The sequence below is a fragment of the Palaemon carinicauda genome, chromosome 23, assembly GCF_036898095.1.
Source record: "Palaemon carinicauda isolate YSFRI2023 chromosome 23, ASM3689809v2, whole genome shotgun sequence".
In the NCBI taxonomy this organism is placed as follows: Eukaryota; Metazoa; Arthropoda; class Malacostraca; order Decapoda; family Palaemonidae; genus Palaemon; species Palaemon carinicauda.
In genome coordinates, this window is record NC_090747.1 from 98,101,205 (window position 1) to 98,116,964 (window position 15,760).

The window sequence follows — 15,760 nt, forward strand, 5'->3', positions numbered from 1 at the left end:
AGGAGTTGCATTGATGCTGCAACTACATCAATCCCTGATCAACAGTAGAAGATCTCCTCGCATGACATCCTTGCTTTTTTCTTGCGCATTCAGTAAACATGCACCAAATTTGTATTGCAGCGGTAAAGTATAAAGGGCATTGCTGACTTATAAAGCCAGGTTTACTAAGTTGTCCTAGAGCATTTCTGAAAAAAAAAAATCAACATGCACATGGGAAAACAGAAAAAGGCTCAATTATTACAAGGGGGTTTTCTATATTGTAATGTATGTAGTATTTATTACTCTAAATTAAATTCTTTTTCAACAAGCAACAAAAAATTCTAAAAATTGCAAGCATTTAAGTAAAATCTGAGAAATAAACACCTTTTCCATTCAGTGCATACCCTTATCCCTTACCTTTGTTACAGTCTTCACACTGTGTGGGGCACCTACTCACTGTTGTTCACAGGAACTTAACACTGAGCTTACGACACACACACCCATGTTCCATTGATTTTGACATGGAACACTTCACATCAGCATTGTAACATCAAGCCCTCTGATCATTTGCTTTACCGGATAAAACTCACCTCTCTGGATCCCACCTATCCTGAGGGAAACTTTCAAGGGAACCAGCTACTAGATGGTTCGATTACTCTTCACCCCTATAACCCATTCTGACCATTTATTTGCATGTCTCAACTGCTTCAGGTCTTCCGAGTTTCCTCTTGCTTCGTCCTCGCCACACACACTTCATCTTTCGCATGCCAACTTCTCTGCTCTCAGGTACTTTGCAGCGGACCAGCATTAGAAGTCGATAAAATTTTTGAAAAAATATAAGGGCTACGCATGACTTTCATCATAGCCAGGGACATATCAACGTGGTGGGCTCTCCCCAATGACCATTCTCCGACCATCACTACAGACAGTAGTAATTGACATCGCCTCAGGCAAACATCTACCCGCCTGCAGCATGCCACACTGCGCGCGGCTAATTCCTTCTCTGGTGACGCAACCAACAGTGACTTCAGAGCCTGCGAGATGTTGCACTGCCCATTCACAAACCCAAAATTACAGGATACTCTCCCTATCTGGCAACTGGGTGCCAGGAGAAGACAATCTGTCCAACCATTACTTGTCAAGACCTGACATATCCATAAAACCACGAGACACGCCACTGACATACCCTCATCTTGCATCCAACCACAAAGAGAATTAAGTTGCAAACAAGCCTCACTCCCTATCTCCCCCTTTCTTTTTCTCTCGCTCTCAGTGCACCGAAGGGCATTATACTCCCTCCTCTAGAGCCCTGTGTTACCTCTGTGCCTGCAACCAACTGAGGGCATCATTGATGATATATATATTTTCTCTCTCTCTCTCTCTCTCTCTCTCTCTCTCTCTCTCTCTCTCTCTCCCCTGGCAGCGCACCTAACCATTTATTTTCTTTCTCCTCCTCCTCCACAGGACTAGGCTAGCACCAACTAGAACTGTCTCTTGCATTGTGTGCCCTAGCCATGCATCAGTAATGATCCTTCCCCATGTTCACCTAGAAAAACCTTGTTATGATTTACTTCCTCTAAATTATCAAGTTAGGACATTTTTCAGGCTGTGCAGGCAAGTGGACAAGCCAGATTCCATTACCAGGATTCAGCACACACTTGACCAGCCCTCAACCTCAAAGGCAGACACTGGGCCTATCCTAAAAAAGGTCACTGAATCATTACTGTATTCCATTCCGCAACTGCATCCCTTCCACCTCATTCCACTCAAAATCCATCACTCGCTGCTTCGGCGTTGAAGGCAGTTGGTCTTTCTTCCGCTACTTCTGTTTGTTGTGTAGGCAACCTAAGAACCATGTAAAATACAATAATACAGGTACATGTACCTGACAAGATGTACCGTGTAGAAAAGCTTCACATTATATTTATTAGTACATAATACCTGTAGATGCAATTACATTTAAACAAAGTATGTACAATACTGCACATACTATTACACAACCCATTCAGTTAACTATCTATGAATTCAAAGAAAAAGTTTATTAAATAACTCACCCTACAAGTCAGTTTCATCATCAGCCTCCTCTTCTTCCTCACTTTACTAAATTGACCAAGTCCTCCATTTTCTCCAAAGTATGCTTTAGTCATGGCCATCAAACAACTAAGGTGACTTTCTCGGCCTATTCCATAAAGCCTTTGACTTTCACTTTCCTCGTTAAAGTCACAATCTTGACAGTGTTAGAAAGCATCATCAGGAGTAATGCTGGCCAAGTCCTTTTCACACACTGGCCAGAGAAGTTTCCAGCAACCACTCATGGTCTTGGGCCTGACGACAACCAAGGATACCTTGACAACAGTTTAAGTCTTCAATCCAAATTCTTCCTCCATCCATCCATATACCAAGGCACTTCCCCCAATTTTGGGGGGTAGCCTACATCAACAAGAAACAAAACAAAAAAAGGGACCTCTACTCTCTACGTTCCTCCAGCCTAACCAGGGACTCAGCCGAGTTCAGCTGGTACTGCTAGGGTGCCACAGCCTAACCTCCCACATTTTCCACCACAGATGAAGCTTCATACTGCTGAGTCCCCTACTGCTGCTACCTCCGCGGTCATCTAAGGCACCGGAGGAAGCAGCAGGGCCTACCGGAACTGTGTCACAATCGCTCGCCATTCATTCCTATTTCTAGCACGCTCTCTTGCCTCTCTCACATCTATCCTCCTATCACCCAGAGCTTTCTTCACACCATCCATCCACCCAAACCTTGGCCTTCCTCTTGTACTTCTCCCATAAACTCTAGCATTCATCACCTTCTTTAGCAGACAGCCACTTTCCATTCTCTCAACATGGCCAAACCACCTCAACACATTCATATCCACTCTAGCCCCTAACTCATTTCTTACATCCGTTCTCGCCCTCACCACTTCGTTCCTAACCCTATCAACTCGAGATACACCAGCCATACCCCTTAGACACTTCATCTCAAACACATTCAATTTCTGTCTCTCCATCACTTTCATTCCCCACAACTCCGATCCATACATCACAGTTGGTACAATCACTTTCTCATATAGAACTCTCTTTACATTCATGCCCAACCCTCTATTTTTTACTACTCCCTTAACTGCCCCCAACACTTTGCAACCTTCATTGACTCTCTGACGTACATCTGCTTCCACTCCACCATTTGCTGCAACAACAGACCCCAAGTACTTAAACTGATCCACCTCCTCAGGTAACTCTCCATTCAACATGACATTCAACCTTGCACCACCTTCCCTTCTCGTACATCTCATAACCTTACTCTTACCCACATTAACTCTCAACTTCCTTCTCTCACACACCCTTCCAAATTCTATCACTAGTCGGTCAAGCTTCTCTTCTGTGTCTGCTACCAGTACAGTATCATCCCCAAACAACAACTGATTTACCTCCCATTCATGGTCATTCTCACCTACCAGTTCTAATCCTCGTCCAAGCACTCGAGCATTCACCTCTCTCACCACTCCATCAACATACAAGTTAAACAACCACGGCGACATCACACATCCCCGTCTCAGCCCCACTCTCACCGGAAACCAATCGCTCACTTCATTTCCTATTCTAACACATGCTTTACTACCCTTGTAGAAACTTTTCACTGCTTGCAACAACCTTCCACCAACTCCATATAACCTCATCACATTCCACATTGCTTCCCTATCAACACACTCATATACTTTCTCCAGATCCACAAACGCAACACACACCTCCTTACCTTTTGCTAAATATTTCTCGCATATCTGCCTAACTGTAAAAATCTGATTCATACAACCCCTACCTCTTCTAAAACCACCCTGTATTTCTAAGATTGCATTCTGTTTTATCCTTGATCCTATTAATCAGTACTCTACCATACACTTTTCCAACTACACTCAACAAACTAATACCTCTTGAATTACAACACTTATGCACATCTCCCTTACCCTTATATAGTGGTACAATACATGCAGAGACCCAATCTACTGGTACCATTGACAACACAAAACACACATTAAACAATCTCACCAACCATTCAAGTACAGTCACACCCTAAGAATGGCTAAGTTCAGGTCAGGGTAGTCTTTCACGGCTGCTTGAAGTTAAGCCAACACTCGTTCGCTATAGTGGGCCTTGAAATTCCCAATCACCCTTTGGTCCATAGGTTGCATGAGGGCAGTGTTGCTCAGAGGAAAGATTACCACTTGCACATTAGAATTAGGATTTGTTACTGCAACATAGGATTGATGTCCAGGAGAACTGTCAGTGGTAAGTAGGATCTATAACTTAAACCCTTTATTCAGCAGGTGGTGTTCAACCTCTGGCAAGAATCAGTACTGAAACAAGGGCAAGAAAATCCTCGCATGACGTCCATGCTTTCTTCTTGTGCATCCAGTAAATGTACGGCAAATTGGTGTTGCAGCGTTTAAGCGCAAAGGGCATTGCTGACATACATAAGTTGTCCTTCAGCATTTCTGCAAAAAGAAAAAAGTCAACAGGCACATGTGGAAGACAGAAAAAGACAATTATTAGAATGCAGTATTGTATATTGTAATGTACTTAGTATATTACTTTAAATTAAATATTTTTTCAACAGGATCAAAATTCCAACAAAATTACATGCATTAACCTAAAATTGAATTAATTGCAAAAATATACACATCCCAATCAGAGCATGCCCTTTTCCATTACCTTTGTTACAATCTTCAAAGTGTTGGGGGCATCTACTCAATCTTCCCTCTGTTTAGAGGCCTGGTATCTCATGGGACACAGGAACTTAACCTTGGACTTACCCCTGATATATGCATACTCAACTTATGTTGACATGAACCCTTCTCCACATCAGCATTGCACCACCAAGGCCTCTAATCATTTGCTTTACCTTATGAAACTCGCCTCTCCAAATTTTACCTATCCTGAGAGAACCAGCTACAAGATGGTTCCATTACTCTTCCGCCCCTCTAACTTGTTCTGACAATCTATTTGCAAGTCGACTGCTTCGGATCCCACCCAGTTTCCTCTGGCTTTGTCTTTGCTAGGCATACTTCACCATCTTTCGGATCACAATATCTGCACTCTCAGCTACTTGGCGGCAGACCATGAGCGATCCACCAGAGGTTGTTTAAATTGGGAAAAATAAAATATGAGCCAAGTGTAGCTTCGATCACAGCCCGCCACAGATTGGCCAGCGTGGTGGGCCCTCCAAGGCCATTCTTCTCTCCGACCATCAATGGACACAGTAGTAATCGACGTCTAAGGCCAGCATCTACACTCCTCCAGCATACCAGACGGCGTCGCCGCTACTTCCTTCCCTCTGGCGATGCAACCAACAGTTATTTCAGAGCCTTCGAGACGTTACCCTGCCCCTTGAAACCAAAATTACAGAGTGCTCTCCCTATCAAAGGTCCCAGTCCATCAACTGAGCCCAAGGAGAAGGCAAATGCCAACCTTCTGATCAAGCAAGATGTGTTAAGAACCGACATCTCCCCAAGACGATGAGGCAAGCAAACTCTGACCAACCATCATCCTGCGGTTCACATCCAAGCACAAGGAGAATTACGTAGCAAACTAGGCTTACTCCAACATAACTACCTCTTCTCTTTCTCTCACTCTTGGTGCACCAGAGGGTATCATCTGGGTCCAATCTGATGATAATGATACTCCCTCCTCTAGAGCCCCATGTTACCTCTGTGCAACTAACCGAGGGCATCATTGATAATATTCCCTCCTCCCAGAGGCCAAAGAGTCAGTCAGTCAGTCACACTGTCTCTGTCTCTGCAGGGATCACATGAAACTATTTACCTTCCTCCTACTCCCTCCTCATTGCATGACTAGTGTCAAGTACAGCTCTATCTGTACCCAAGGGCAGCACAGGCTAGATATTCATCAGTGATAATCCTTCTGCAGGTTCACCTACGGAAACATTAAGGTTTACTCCACCTAAATCATTAAGTTTGGACATTTTTCCAGCCTGTTCAGATGAGTGTACAAGCCAGATCCAATTGCCAGGAATTAAAAATTGTCACACACTTGACCAGCCCTACCCCTCAAAAGCAGACACCGGGCCCATCCTAATAAGTACACCGATTCATTACCATATTCCCTTCCGCAACAACATCCCTTCCAGCTCATTCCACCACAAATCTATCCATCGCTCCTGCGGTATCAAAGGCGGTCTGTCTCTCTCAACTACTGTTTGGCGTGTGGACAACATAATTTAAAATACACTAGTAAAAGTTAATGTATGACATGTGTCAAAAATTTAAATATATATTAATTAGTATGTAACAACAATGGGTATGAATATACGTGAACATAGTATGTACAATACTAAACATACTGTTACTCGACCAGAAAGTTTAAATATATATCTCGCCCTCCATATCAGGTTCATTGACCGCTGCCTCTTCCCCGCTTGCTAAACAGACCAAATCAGCCACTTCCTCCTTAGTCTGCTCCTAGTCACGGCCATCAAACAACTAAGCAGTCGTATTCAGCCTATTTCATGAAGTCTTCAACTTCCACTTTCCTCGTTAAAGTCACAATCTTAACAGTGTTTGAAAGCATTATCAGGAGTAAAGCTGGCCAAGTCCTTCCCACACCCTGCCCGCAGAAATTTCCAGCAACCACTCATGGTCTTGGGACTGACGACTACAAAACATTCATTGACAACAGTCAAAGTCTTCAATCTCGACTTGCTCCTAATAGCGACCCAAGTTCAGGTCCATAGGTTGCATGGGGGCAATGGTGATTACTTGGAGGAAAGAACACCACTTGCACATTAAGATTTGTTACGGCAACAGAGAATGGATGTCTAGGAGAACTATCAGTGGTAAGTAGGCCCTTGAACCCCAACTCTTTATTCAGCAGGTAGCTCTCAACCTCCGGCAAAAAACAGCATTGAAACTAGATCAATATCTCCTCGCACGACATCCAAGCTTTTTTCTTGCGTATTCAGTAAACGTGCACCAAATTAGTGTTGCAGCGTTAAAGTGCAAAGGGCATTGCTGAGTTATAAAGCCAGGTTTAATAACTTGTCCTAAAGCATTTCTGAAAAAAAATCAACATGCACATGGGAAAACAGAAAAAGGCACAATTATTACAAGGGGGTTTTCTATATTGTAATGTATGTAGTATTTATTACTCTAAATCAAATTCTTTTTCAACAAGCAACAAAAAATTCTAAAAATTACCTGCGTTTAAGTAAAATTAGAGAAATAAAAAACATACCTTTTCCTTTCAGTGCATGCCCTTTTCCCTTACCTTTGTTACAATCTTCACACTATGTGGGCACCTAGTCACACTTGTTCTCTCCATTTAGAGACCTGTGATCAAATCAGACACAGGAACTTAACCCTGAGCTTACGACACACACACACCCATGTTCCATTGATGTTGACATGGAACCCTTCTCCACATCAGCATTGCACCATCAAGCCCTCTAATCATTGGCTTTACCGGATAAAACTCACCTCTCTGGATCCCACCTATCCTGAGGGACACTTTCAAGGGAACCAACTACTGGATCGTTTGATTACTCTTTGCCACTATAATCTATTCTGAACATTTATTTGCATGTCTCAACTGCTTCGGATCTTTCGAGTTTCCTCTTGCTTCGTCCTCACCAGACACTTCATCTTTCAAATGCTAACTACTCTGCTCTCAGGTACTTTGCAGCGGACCACCATTAAAAGTCGATAAAATTAAAAAAAAAAATATATGGGCTATGCATGACTTCCATCACAGCCACGGACAGGTCACCGTGGTGGGCTCTCCCCAATGACCATTCTTCTCTCCGACCATCACTACAGGGACAGTAGTAATTAACATCGCCTCAGGCAAACATCTACCCGCCTGTAGCATGCCACACTGCGCGCGGCTAATTCCTTCTCTGGTGACGCAACCAACAGTGGCTTCAGACCCTGCGAGATGTCACACTGCCCCTTCACCAACCCAAAATTACAGGATACTCTCCCTATCTCGCAACTGGGCGCCAGGAGAAGACAATCTCTCCAACCTCTACTTGTCAAGACCTGACATCATAAAACCATGAGACATGCCACTGACGTACCGTCATCTTGCGGCTTGCATCCAACCACAAAGAGAATTAAGTTGCAAACAAGCCTCACTCCATATATCTCCCTTTCTTTTTCTCTCACTCTCAGTGCACCAAAGGGCATTATACTCCCTCCTCTAGAGACCTGTGTTACCTCTGTGCAACAAACTAAGGCCATCATTGATATATTTCTCTCTCTCTCTCTCTCTCTAGCAGCACACCTAACCCTTTATCTTCCTTCTCCTCCTCCACCACAGGCCCAGGCTAGCACCAACTAGAATTGTCTCTTACTTTGTGTGCACAAGGGCAGCACAGCCGAGCCATCCATCAGTAATGATCCTTCCATATGTTCACCTACAGAAACCTTGGTACGATTTCCTTCCTCTAAATTATCAAGTTAGGACATTTTTTCAGGCTGTGCAGGCAAGTGGACAAGCCAGATTCCATTACCAGGATTCAGCACACACTTGACCAGCCCTCAACCTCAAAGGCAGACACTGGGCCTATCCTAAAAAAGGTCACTGAATCATTACTGTATTCCATTCCGCAACTGCATCCCTTCCACCTCATTCCACTCAAAATCCATCACTCGCTGCTTCGGCGTTGAAGGCGGTTGGTCTTTCTTCCGCTACTTCTGTTTGTTGTGTGGGCAACCTAATAACCATGTAAAATACAATAATACAGGTACATGTACCTGACAAGATGTACCGTGTAGAAAAACTTCACATTATATTTATTAGTACATAATACCTGTAGATACAATTATATTTAAACATAATATGTACAATACTGCACATACTATTACACAACCCATTCAGTTAACTATCTATGAATTTAAAGAAAAAGTTTATTACATAACTCACCCTACAAGTCAGTTTCATCATCAGCCTCCTCTTCTTCCTCACTTTACTAAATTGACCAAGTCCTCCATTTTCTCCAAAGTATGCTCTATTCAGGGCCATCAAACAACTAAGGTGACTTTCTCGGCCTATTCCATAAAGCCTTTGACTTTCACTTTCCTCGGTAAAGTCACAATCTTGACAGTGTTTGAAAGCATCATCAGGAGTAAAGCTGGCTAAGTCCTTTCCACACCCTGGCCACAGAAATTTCTAGCAACCACACGTGGTCCTGGGCCTGACGACAACAAAAGATACCTTGACAACAAAGTCTTCAATCCAAATTCTTCCTAATAATAGCTAAGTTCAGGTCAGGGTAGTCCTTCACGGCTGCTTGAAGTCAAGCCAATACTCGTTCGCTATAGTGGGCCTTGAAATTCTTAATCACCCTTTGGTTCACAGGTCGCATGAGGGCAGTGTTGCTCAGAGGAAAGATTACCACTTGCACATTGGGATTACGATTTGTTACTGCAACATAGGATTGATGTCCAGGAGAACTGTCAGTGGTAAGTAGGTCCTATAACTTAAACCCTTTATTCAGCAGGTGGTCTTCAACCTCTGGCAAGAATCAGTACTGAAACAAGGTCAAGAAAATCCTCGAATGACGTCCATGCTTTCTTCTTGTGCATCCAGAAGTGTGCAGCAAATTGGTGTCGCAGCGTTTAAGCAAAAACGGCATTGCTGACATATACGATAAGCTATCCTCCAGCATTTCTGAAAAAAAAAAATAAACATGCACATGGGGAAGACAGAAAAAGACAATTAATAGAATGGGGTTTTGTATATTGTGATGTACTTAGTATCTATTACTTACACATCCAGTAAACTAGCATCAAGTTAGTGTTTCAGCATTCAAGTGCAAAGGGCATTGCTGACTTATAAAGCTGGGTTTATGTCCTGCAGCATTTCTGCAATAATAAAAAACCAACATGCACATGGGGAAGACAGAAAAAGGGATTTTGCAAAGGGGTATGGTTAGGACCGCTGTGACGGCACACCCCTCTTGTGTATATTGACAAAGGAATATTCTAAATGGAAAAAGACCTGTGAATAGTGGTCTTCACACGCCCTTTCTTTATACACGACGCCCTTAGGGGTGCTCGCGCGAGGGTAGTAACCTCTGCATTCCATGCTTTAACTTTCTCTGGTATATTAGGAAGTTATTTATATCAGAAAAGTGACAAGAAGGACCTTTTCACAGGAGAACACAGGTCAACCCAGAAAGACAATTATTAAAATGTGGTTTTGTATATTGTAATGTAATTAGTATATTACTTTAAATTAAATATTTTATCAACAGGAACAAAATTCTAACAAAATTACATGCATTTACCTAAAATTGGAGAAATTGCAAAGATATACACTTCCCATTCAGAGCATGCCCTTTACCATTACCTTTGTTACAATCTTCAAAGTGTGTGGGGCATCTACTTAATCTTCCCTCTGTTTAGAGGCCTGGTATCACATGGGACACAGGAACTTAACCTTAACTTACCCCTGATATATGCATACTCAACTTATGTTGACATTAACCCTTCTCCACATCAGCATTGCACCACAAAGGCCTTTAATCATTTGCTTTACTTGATGAAACTCAACCTCTACAGAGTTTACCTATCCTGAGGGAAACTTTCGAGGGAACCAGCTACTAGATGGTTCCATTACTCTTCCGCTCCTCTGACCTGTTCTGACAATCTATTTGCAAGTCGACTGCTTCGGATCCCACACAGTTTCCTCTGGCTTCGTCCTTGCTAGGCATACTTCACCATCTTTTGGATCCCAATGTCTGCACTCTCAGCTACTTGGCAGCAGACCATGAGCGATCCACCAGAGTTGTTTAAATTGGGAAAAATAAAATATGAGCCAAGTGTGACTTCGATCACAGCCTGCCACACACTGGCCAGCATGGTGGGCCCTCCAAGGCCATTATTCTCTCAGACTATCAATAGACACAGTAGTAATCGACGTCTAAGGCCAGCATCTACACACCTCCGGCATACCAGACTGCGTCGCCGCTACTTCCTTCTCTCTGCCGATGCAACCAACAGTTATTTCAGAGCCTTCGAGACGTTACACTGCCCCTTCAAACCAAAATTACAGAGTGCTCTCCCTATCAAAGGTCCCATGCTTTCTTCTCGCGCATTCAGGAAACGTGCACCAAATTTGAGTTGCAGCGTGTAAAGGGCAATGCTGACTTATAAAGCCAGGTTTATAAGTTCCTGAAGCATTTCTGCAAAGAAAATCAACATGCACATGGGAAAACAGTAAAAGGCACAATCATTAGAATGGGGTTTTGTATATTGTAAGGAATGTAGTATCTATTACTCTAAATTAATTTTATTTTCAACAAGCAAAAAATTCTAAAAATTACCTGCATTCAAGTAAAATCTGAGAAATAAAAAAAATACCTTTTCCATTCAGAGCATACCCTTATACCTTACCTTTGTTACAGTCTTCACACTGTGTGGGGCACCTACTAACTGTTGTTCTCTCCATTTAGAGGCCTGTGATCAAATGCGACACAGGAACTTAACCCTGAGCTTACGACAGTCACACCCATGTTCCATTGATGCTGACATGGAACCCTTCTCCACGTCAGCATTGCACCATCAAGGCATCTAATCATTTGCTTTACTGGATAAAACTCACCTCTCTGGATCCCACCTATACTGAGGGAAACTTTCAAGGGAACCAGCTACTAGATGGTTCGATTACTCTTTGTCATTATAATCCATTCTGACAATTTATTTGCATGTCACAACTGCTTCGGATCTCAGTTTCCTATTGCTTTGTTCTCGCCCAACACACTTCATCTTTTGAACGCCAACTACTCTGCTCTCAGGTACTTTGCAGCGGACCACCATTAGAAGTCGATAAAATTAAAAAAAAAATATATGAGCTATGCATGACTTCCATCACAGCTACGGACATGTCAGCGTGGTGGGCTCTCCCCAATGACTATTCTTCTCTTCGACCATCACTACAGGGAAAGTAGTAATTGACATCGCCTCAGGCAAACATCTACCCGCCTGCAGCATGCTAAAATGCGCACGACTAATTCCTTCTCTGGTGACGCAACCAACCGTGGCTTCAGAGCCTGCGAGATGTCGCACTGCCCCTTCACCAACCCAAAATTACAGGATACTCTCCCTATCTGGCAACTAGGCGCAAGGAGAAGACAATCTCTCAAACCTCTACTTGTCAAGACCTGATATCTCCATAAAACCACAACACGCCACTGACATACCGTCATCTTGCGGCTTGCATCCAACCACAAAGAGAATTAAGTTACAAACAAGCCTCCCTCCATATCTCCCCTCTCCCTCTCAGTGCAACGAAGGGTATAATAGTCCCTCCTCTAGAGCCCTGTGTTACCTCTGTGCAACCAACTGAGGGGATCATTGATGATATTCCCTCCTCCTGGAGAGCAAGTCTCTCTCTCTCTCTCTCTCTCTCTCTCTCTCTCTCTCTCTCTCTCCAGCAGCACACCTAACCCTTTATCTTCCTTATCCTCCTCATTCACAGGCCCAGGCTAGCACCAAGTAGAATTGTCTCTTGCTTTGTGTGCCCAAGGGCAGCACAGCCTAGCCATCCATCAGTAATGATCCTTCTACTTGTTTACCTACAAAAACCTTGTTACAATTTACTTCCTCTAAATTATAAAGTTAGGACATTTTTCAGAATGTGCAGGCAAGTGGACAAGCTAGATTCCATTACCAGGATTCAGCACACACTTGACCAGCCCGCAGCCTCAAAGGCAGACACTGGGACCATCCTAGAAAAAAAAGGTAACTGAATCATTACTGTATTCCATTCTGCAACTGCATCCCTTCCAGCTCATTCCATTCAAAATCGATCACTCGCTGCTTCGGCATCGAGGGAAGTCTGTCTTTCTTCAACTACTTCTGTTTGGTGTGTGGGCAACACAACCATGTAAAATACAATAATACAGGTACATGTACCTGACAAGATGTACCGTGTAGGAAAACTTACACAATATATTCATTAGTACACAATACCTGTAGATGCAATTACATTTAAACATAGTATGTACAATACTGAGCATAATATTACACAACCCATTCAGTTAACTACCTGTGTATTTAGAATAAAAAGTTTATCACATACCTCACCCTCCAAGTCAAATAAACTCGCCCTCCAAATCAGTTTCATCACCAGCCTCCTCCTCTTCCTCACTTTACTAAATTGACCAGTCCTCCATTTTCTCCTCAGTCGTCTGTTAGTCATGGCCATCAAAACAATAAGATGACTTTCTCAGCCTATTCCATAAAGCCATTGAATTTCACTTTCCTTGTTAAAGTCACAATCTTGACTGTGTATGAAAGCATCATCAGGAGTAAAGCTGGCCAAGTCCTTTACACACACTGGCCAGAGAAGTTTCCAGCAACCACTCATGGTCCTGGGCCTGATGACAACCAATGATACCTTGACAACAGTTTAAGTCTTCAATCCAAATTCTTCCTAATAATGGCTAAATTCAGGTCAGGGTAGTCCTTCACGGCTGCTTGAAGTTGCGCCAACACTCGTTCGTTATAGTGGGCCTTGAAATTCTTAATCACCCTATGGTTCATAGGTTGCATGAGGGCAGTGTTGCTCAGAGGAAAGATTACCACTTGCACATTAGAATTAGGATTTGTTACTGTAACGTAGGATTGATGTCCAAGAGAACTGTCAGAGGTAAGTAGGACCTATAACTTCAATCCTTTATTCAGCAGGTGGTGTTCAACCTCTGGCAAGAATCAGTACTGAAACAAGGGCAAGAAAATCCTCCCAAGACGTCCAGGCTTTCTTCTTGTGCATCCAGTAAATGTGCAGCAAATTAGTGTTGCAGCATTTGTAGGGCATTGCTGACATATACAATAAGTTATCCTCCAGTATTTCTGCAAAAAAAAAATAAATCATCATGCACATAGGGAAGACAGAAGACGACAATAAATAGAATGGGGTTTTGTATATTGTGATGTACTTAGTATCTATTACTTACACATCCAGTAAACTAGCAGCAAGTTAGTGTTTCAGCATTCAAGTGCAAAGGGCATTGCTGACTTATAAAGCTGGGTTTATGTCCTGCAGCATTTCTGCAAAAAGAAAAAATCAACATACACATGGGGAAGACAGAAAAAGGGATTTTGCAAAGGGGTATGGTTAGGACCGCTGTGACGCCACACCCCTCTTGTGTATATTGACGAAGGAATATTCTAAATGGAAAACGACCTGTGAATAGTGGTTTTCAAACGCCCTTTCTTTATACACGACGCCCTTAGGGGTGCTCGCGCGAGGGTAGTAACCTCTGCATTCCATGCTTTAACTTTCTCTGGTATATTTGGAAGTTATTTATATCAGAAAAGTGACAAGGACCTTTTCACCGGCGAACACAGGTCGACCCAGAAAGACAATTATTAAAATGTGGTTTTGTATATTGTAATGTACTTAGTATATTACTTTAAATTAAATATTTTTTCAACAAGAACAAAATTCTAACAAAATTACATGCATTAACCTAAAATTGGAGAAATTGCAAAAATATACACTTCTCATTCAGAGCATGCCCTTTTCCATTACCTTTGTTACAATCTTCAAAGTATGTGGGGCATCTACTCAATCTTCCCTCTGTTTAGAGGCCAGGTATCACATGGGACACAGGAACTTAACCTTGGACTTACCCTGATATATGCATACTCAACTTATGTTGACATGAACCCTTCTCCACATCAGCATTGCACCAACAAGGCCTTAAATCATTTCTTTTATTTGATGAAACTCACCTCTCCAAATTTTACCTATCCTGAGGGAAACTTTCGAGGGAACCAGCTACTAGATGGTTCCATTACTCTTCCGCCCCTCTAACTTGTTCTGGGAATCTATCTGCAAGTCGACTGCTCGGATCCCACCCAGTTTCCTCTGGCTTTGTCTTTGCTAGGCATACTTCACCATCTTTTGTATCCCAATGTCTGCACTCTCAGCTACTTGACGGCAGATCATGAGCGATCCACCAGAGGTTGTTTAAATTGGGAAAAATAAAATATGAGCCAAGTGTGGCTTCGATCACAGCCCGCCACAGATTGGCCAGCATGGTGGGCCCTCCAAGTCCATTCTTCTCTCCGACCATCAATAGAATGTAGTAATCGACGTCTAAGGCCAGCATCTACACACCTCCAGCATACCAGACTGCGTCGCCGCTACTTCCTTCTCTCTGGCGATGCAACCAACAGTTATTTCAGAGCCTTCGAGATGTTAAACTGCCCCTTCAAACCAAAATTACAGTGCTCTCCCTATCAAAGGTCCCATGCTTTTTTCTTGCGCATTCAGGAAACGTGCACCAAATTTGTGTTGCAGCGTTAAAGTGTAAAGGGCAATGCTGACATATAAAGCCAGGTTTAATAATAGTTGTCCTGAAGCAATTCTGCAATAAAAATCAACATGCACATGGGAAAACAGTAAAATGCACAATCATTAGAATGGGGTTTTGTATATTGTAATGAATGTAGTATTTATTACTCTAAATTAAAGTATTTATTACTCTAAATTAAATTTGTTTTCAACAAGCAACAAAAAATTCTAAAAATTACCTGCATTTAAATAAAATCAGAGAAATAAAAAACATACCTGTTCCATTCAGTGCATGCCCTTTTCCTTTACCTTTGTTACAATCTTCACAGTGTGTGGGGCACCTACTCACAGTTGTTCTCTCCATTTAGAGGCCTGTGATCAAATGGGACACAGGAACTTAACCCTGAGCTTACGACACACACACCCATGTTCCATTAATGTTGACATGGAACCCTTCTGCA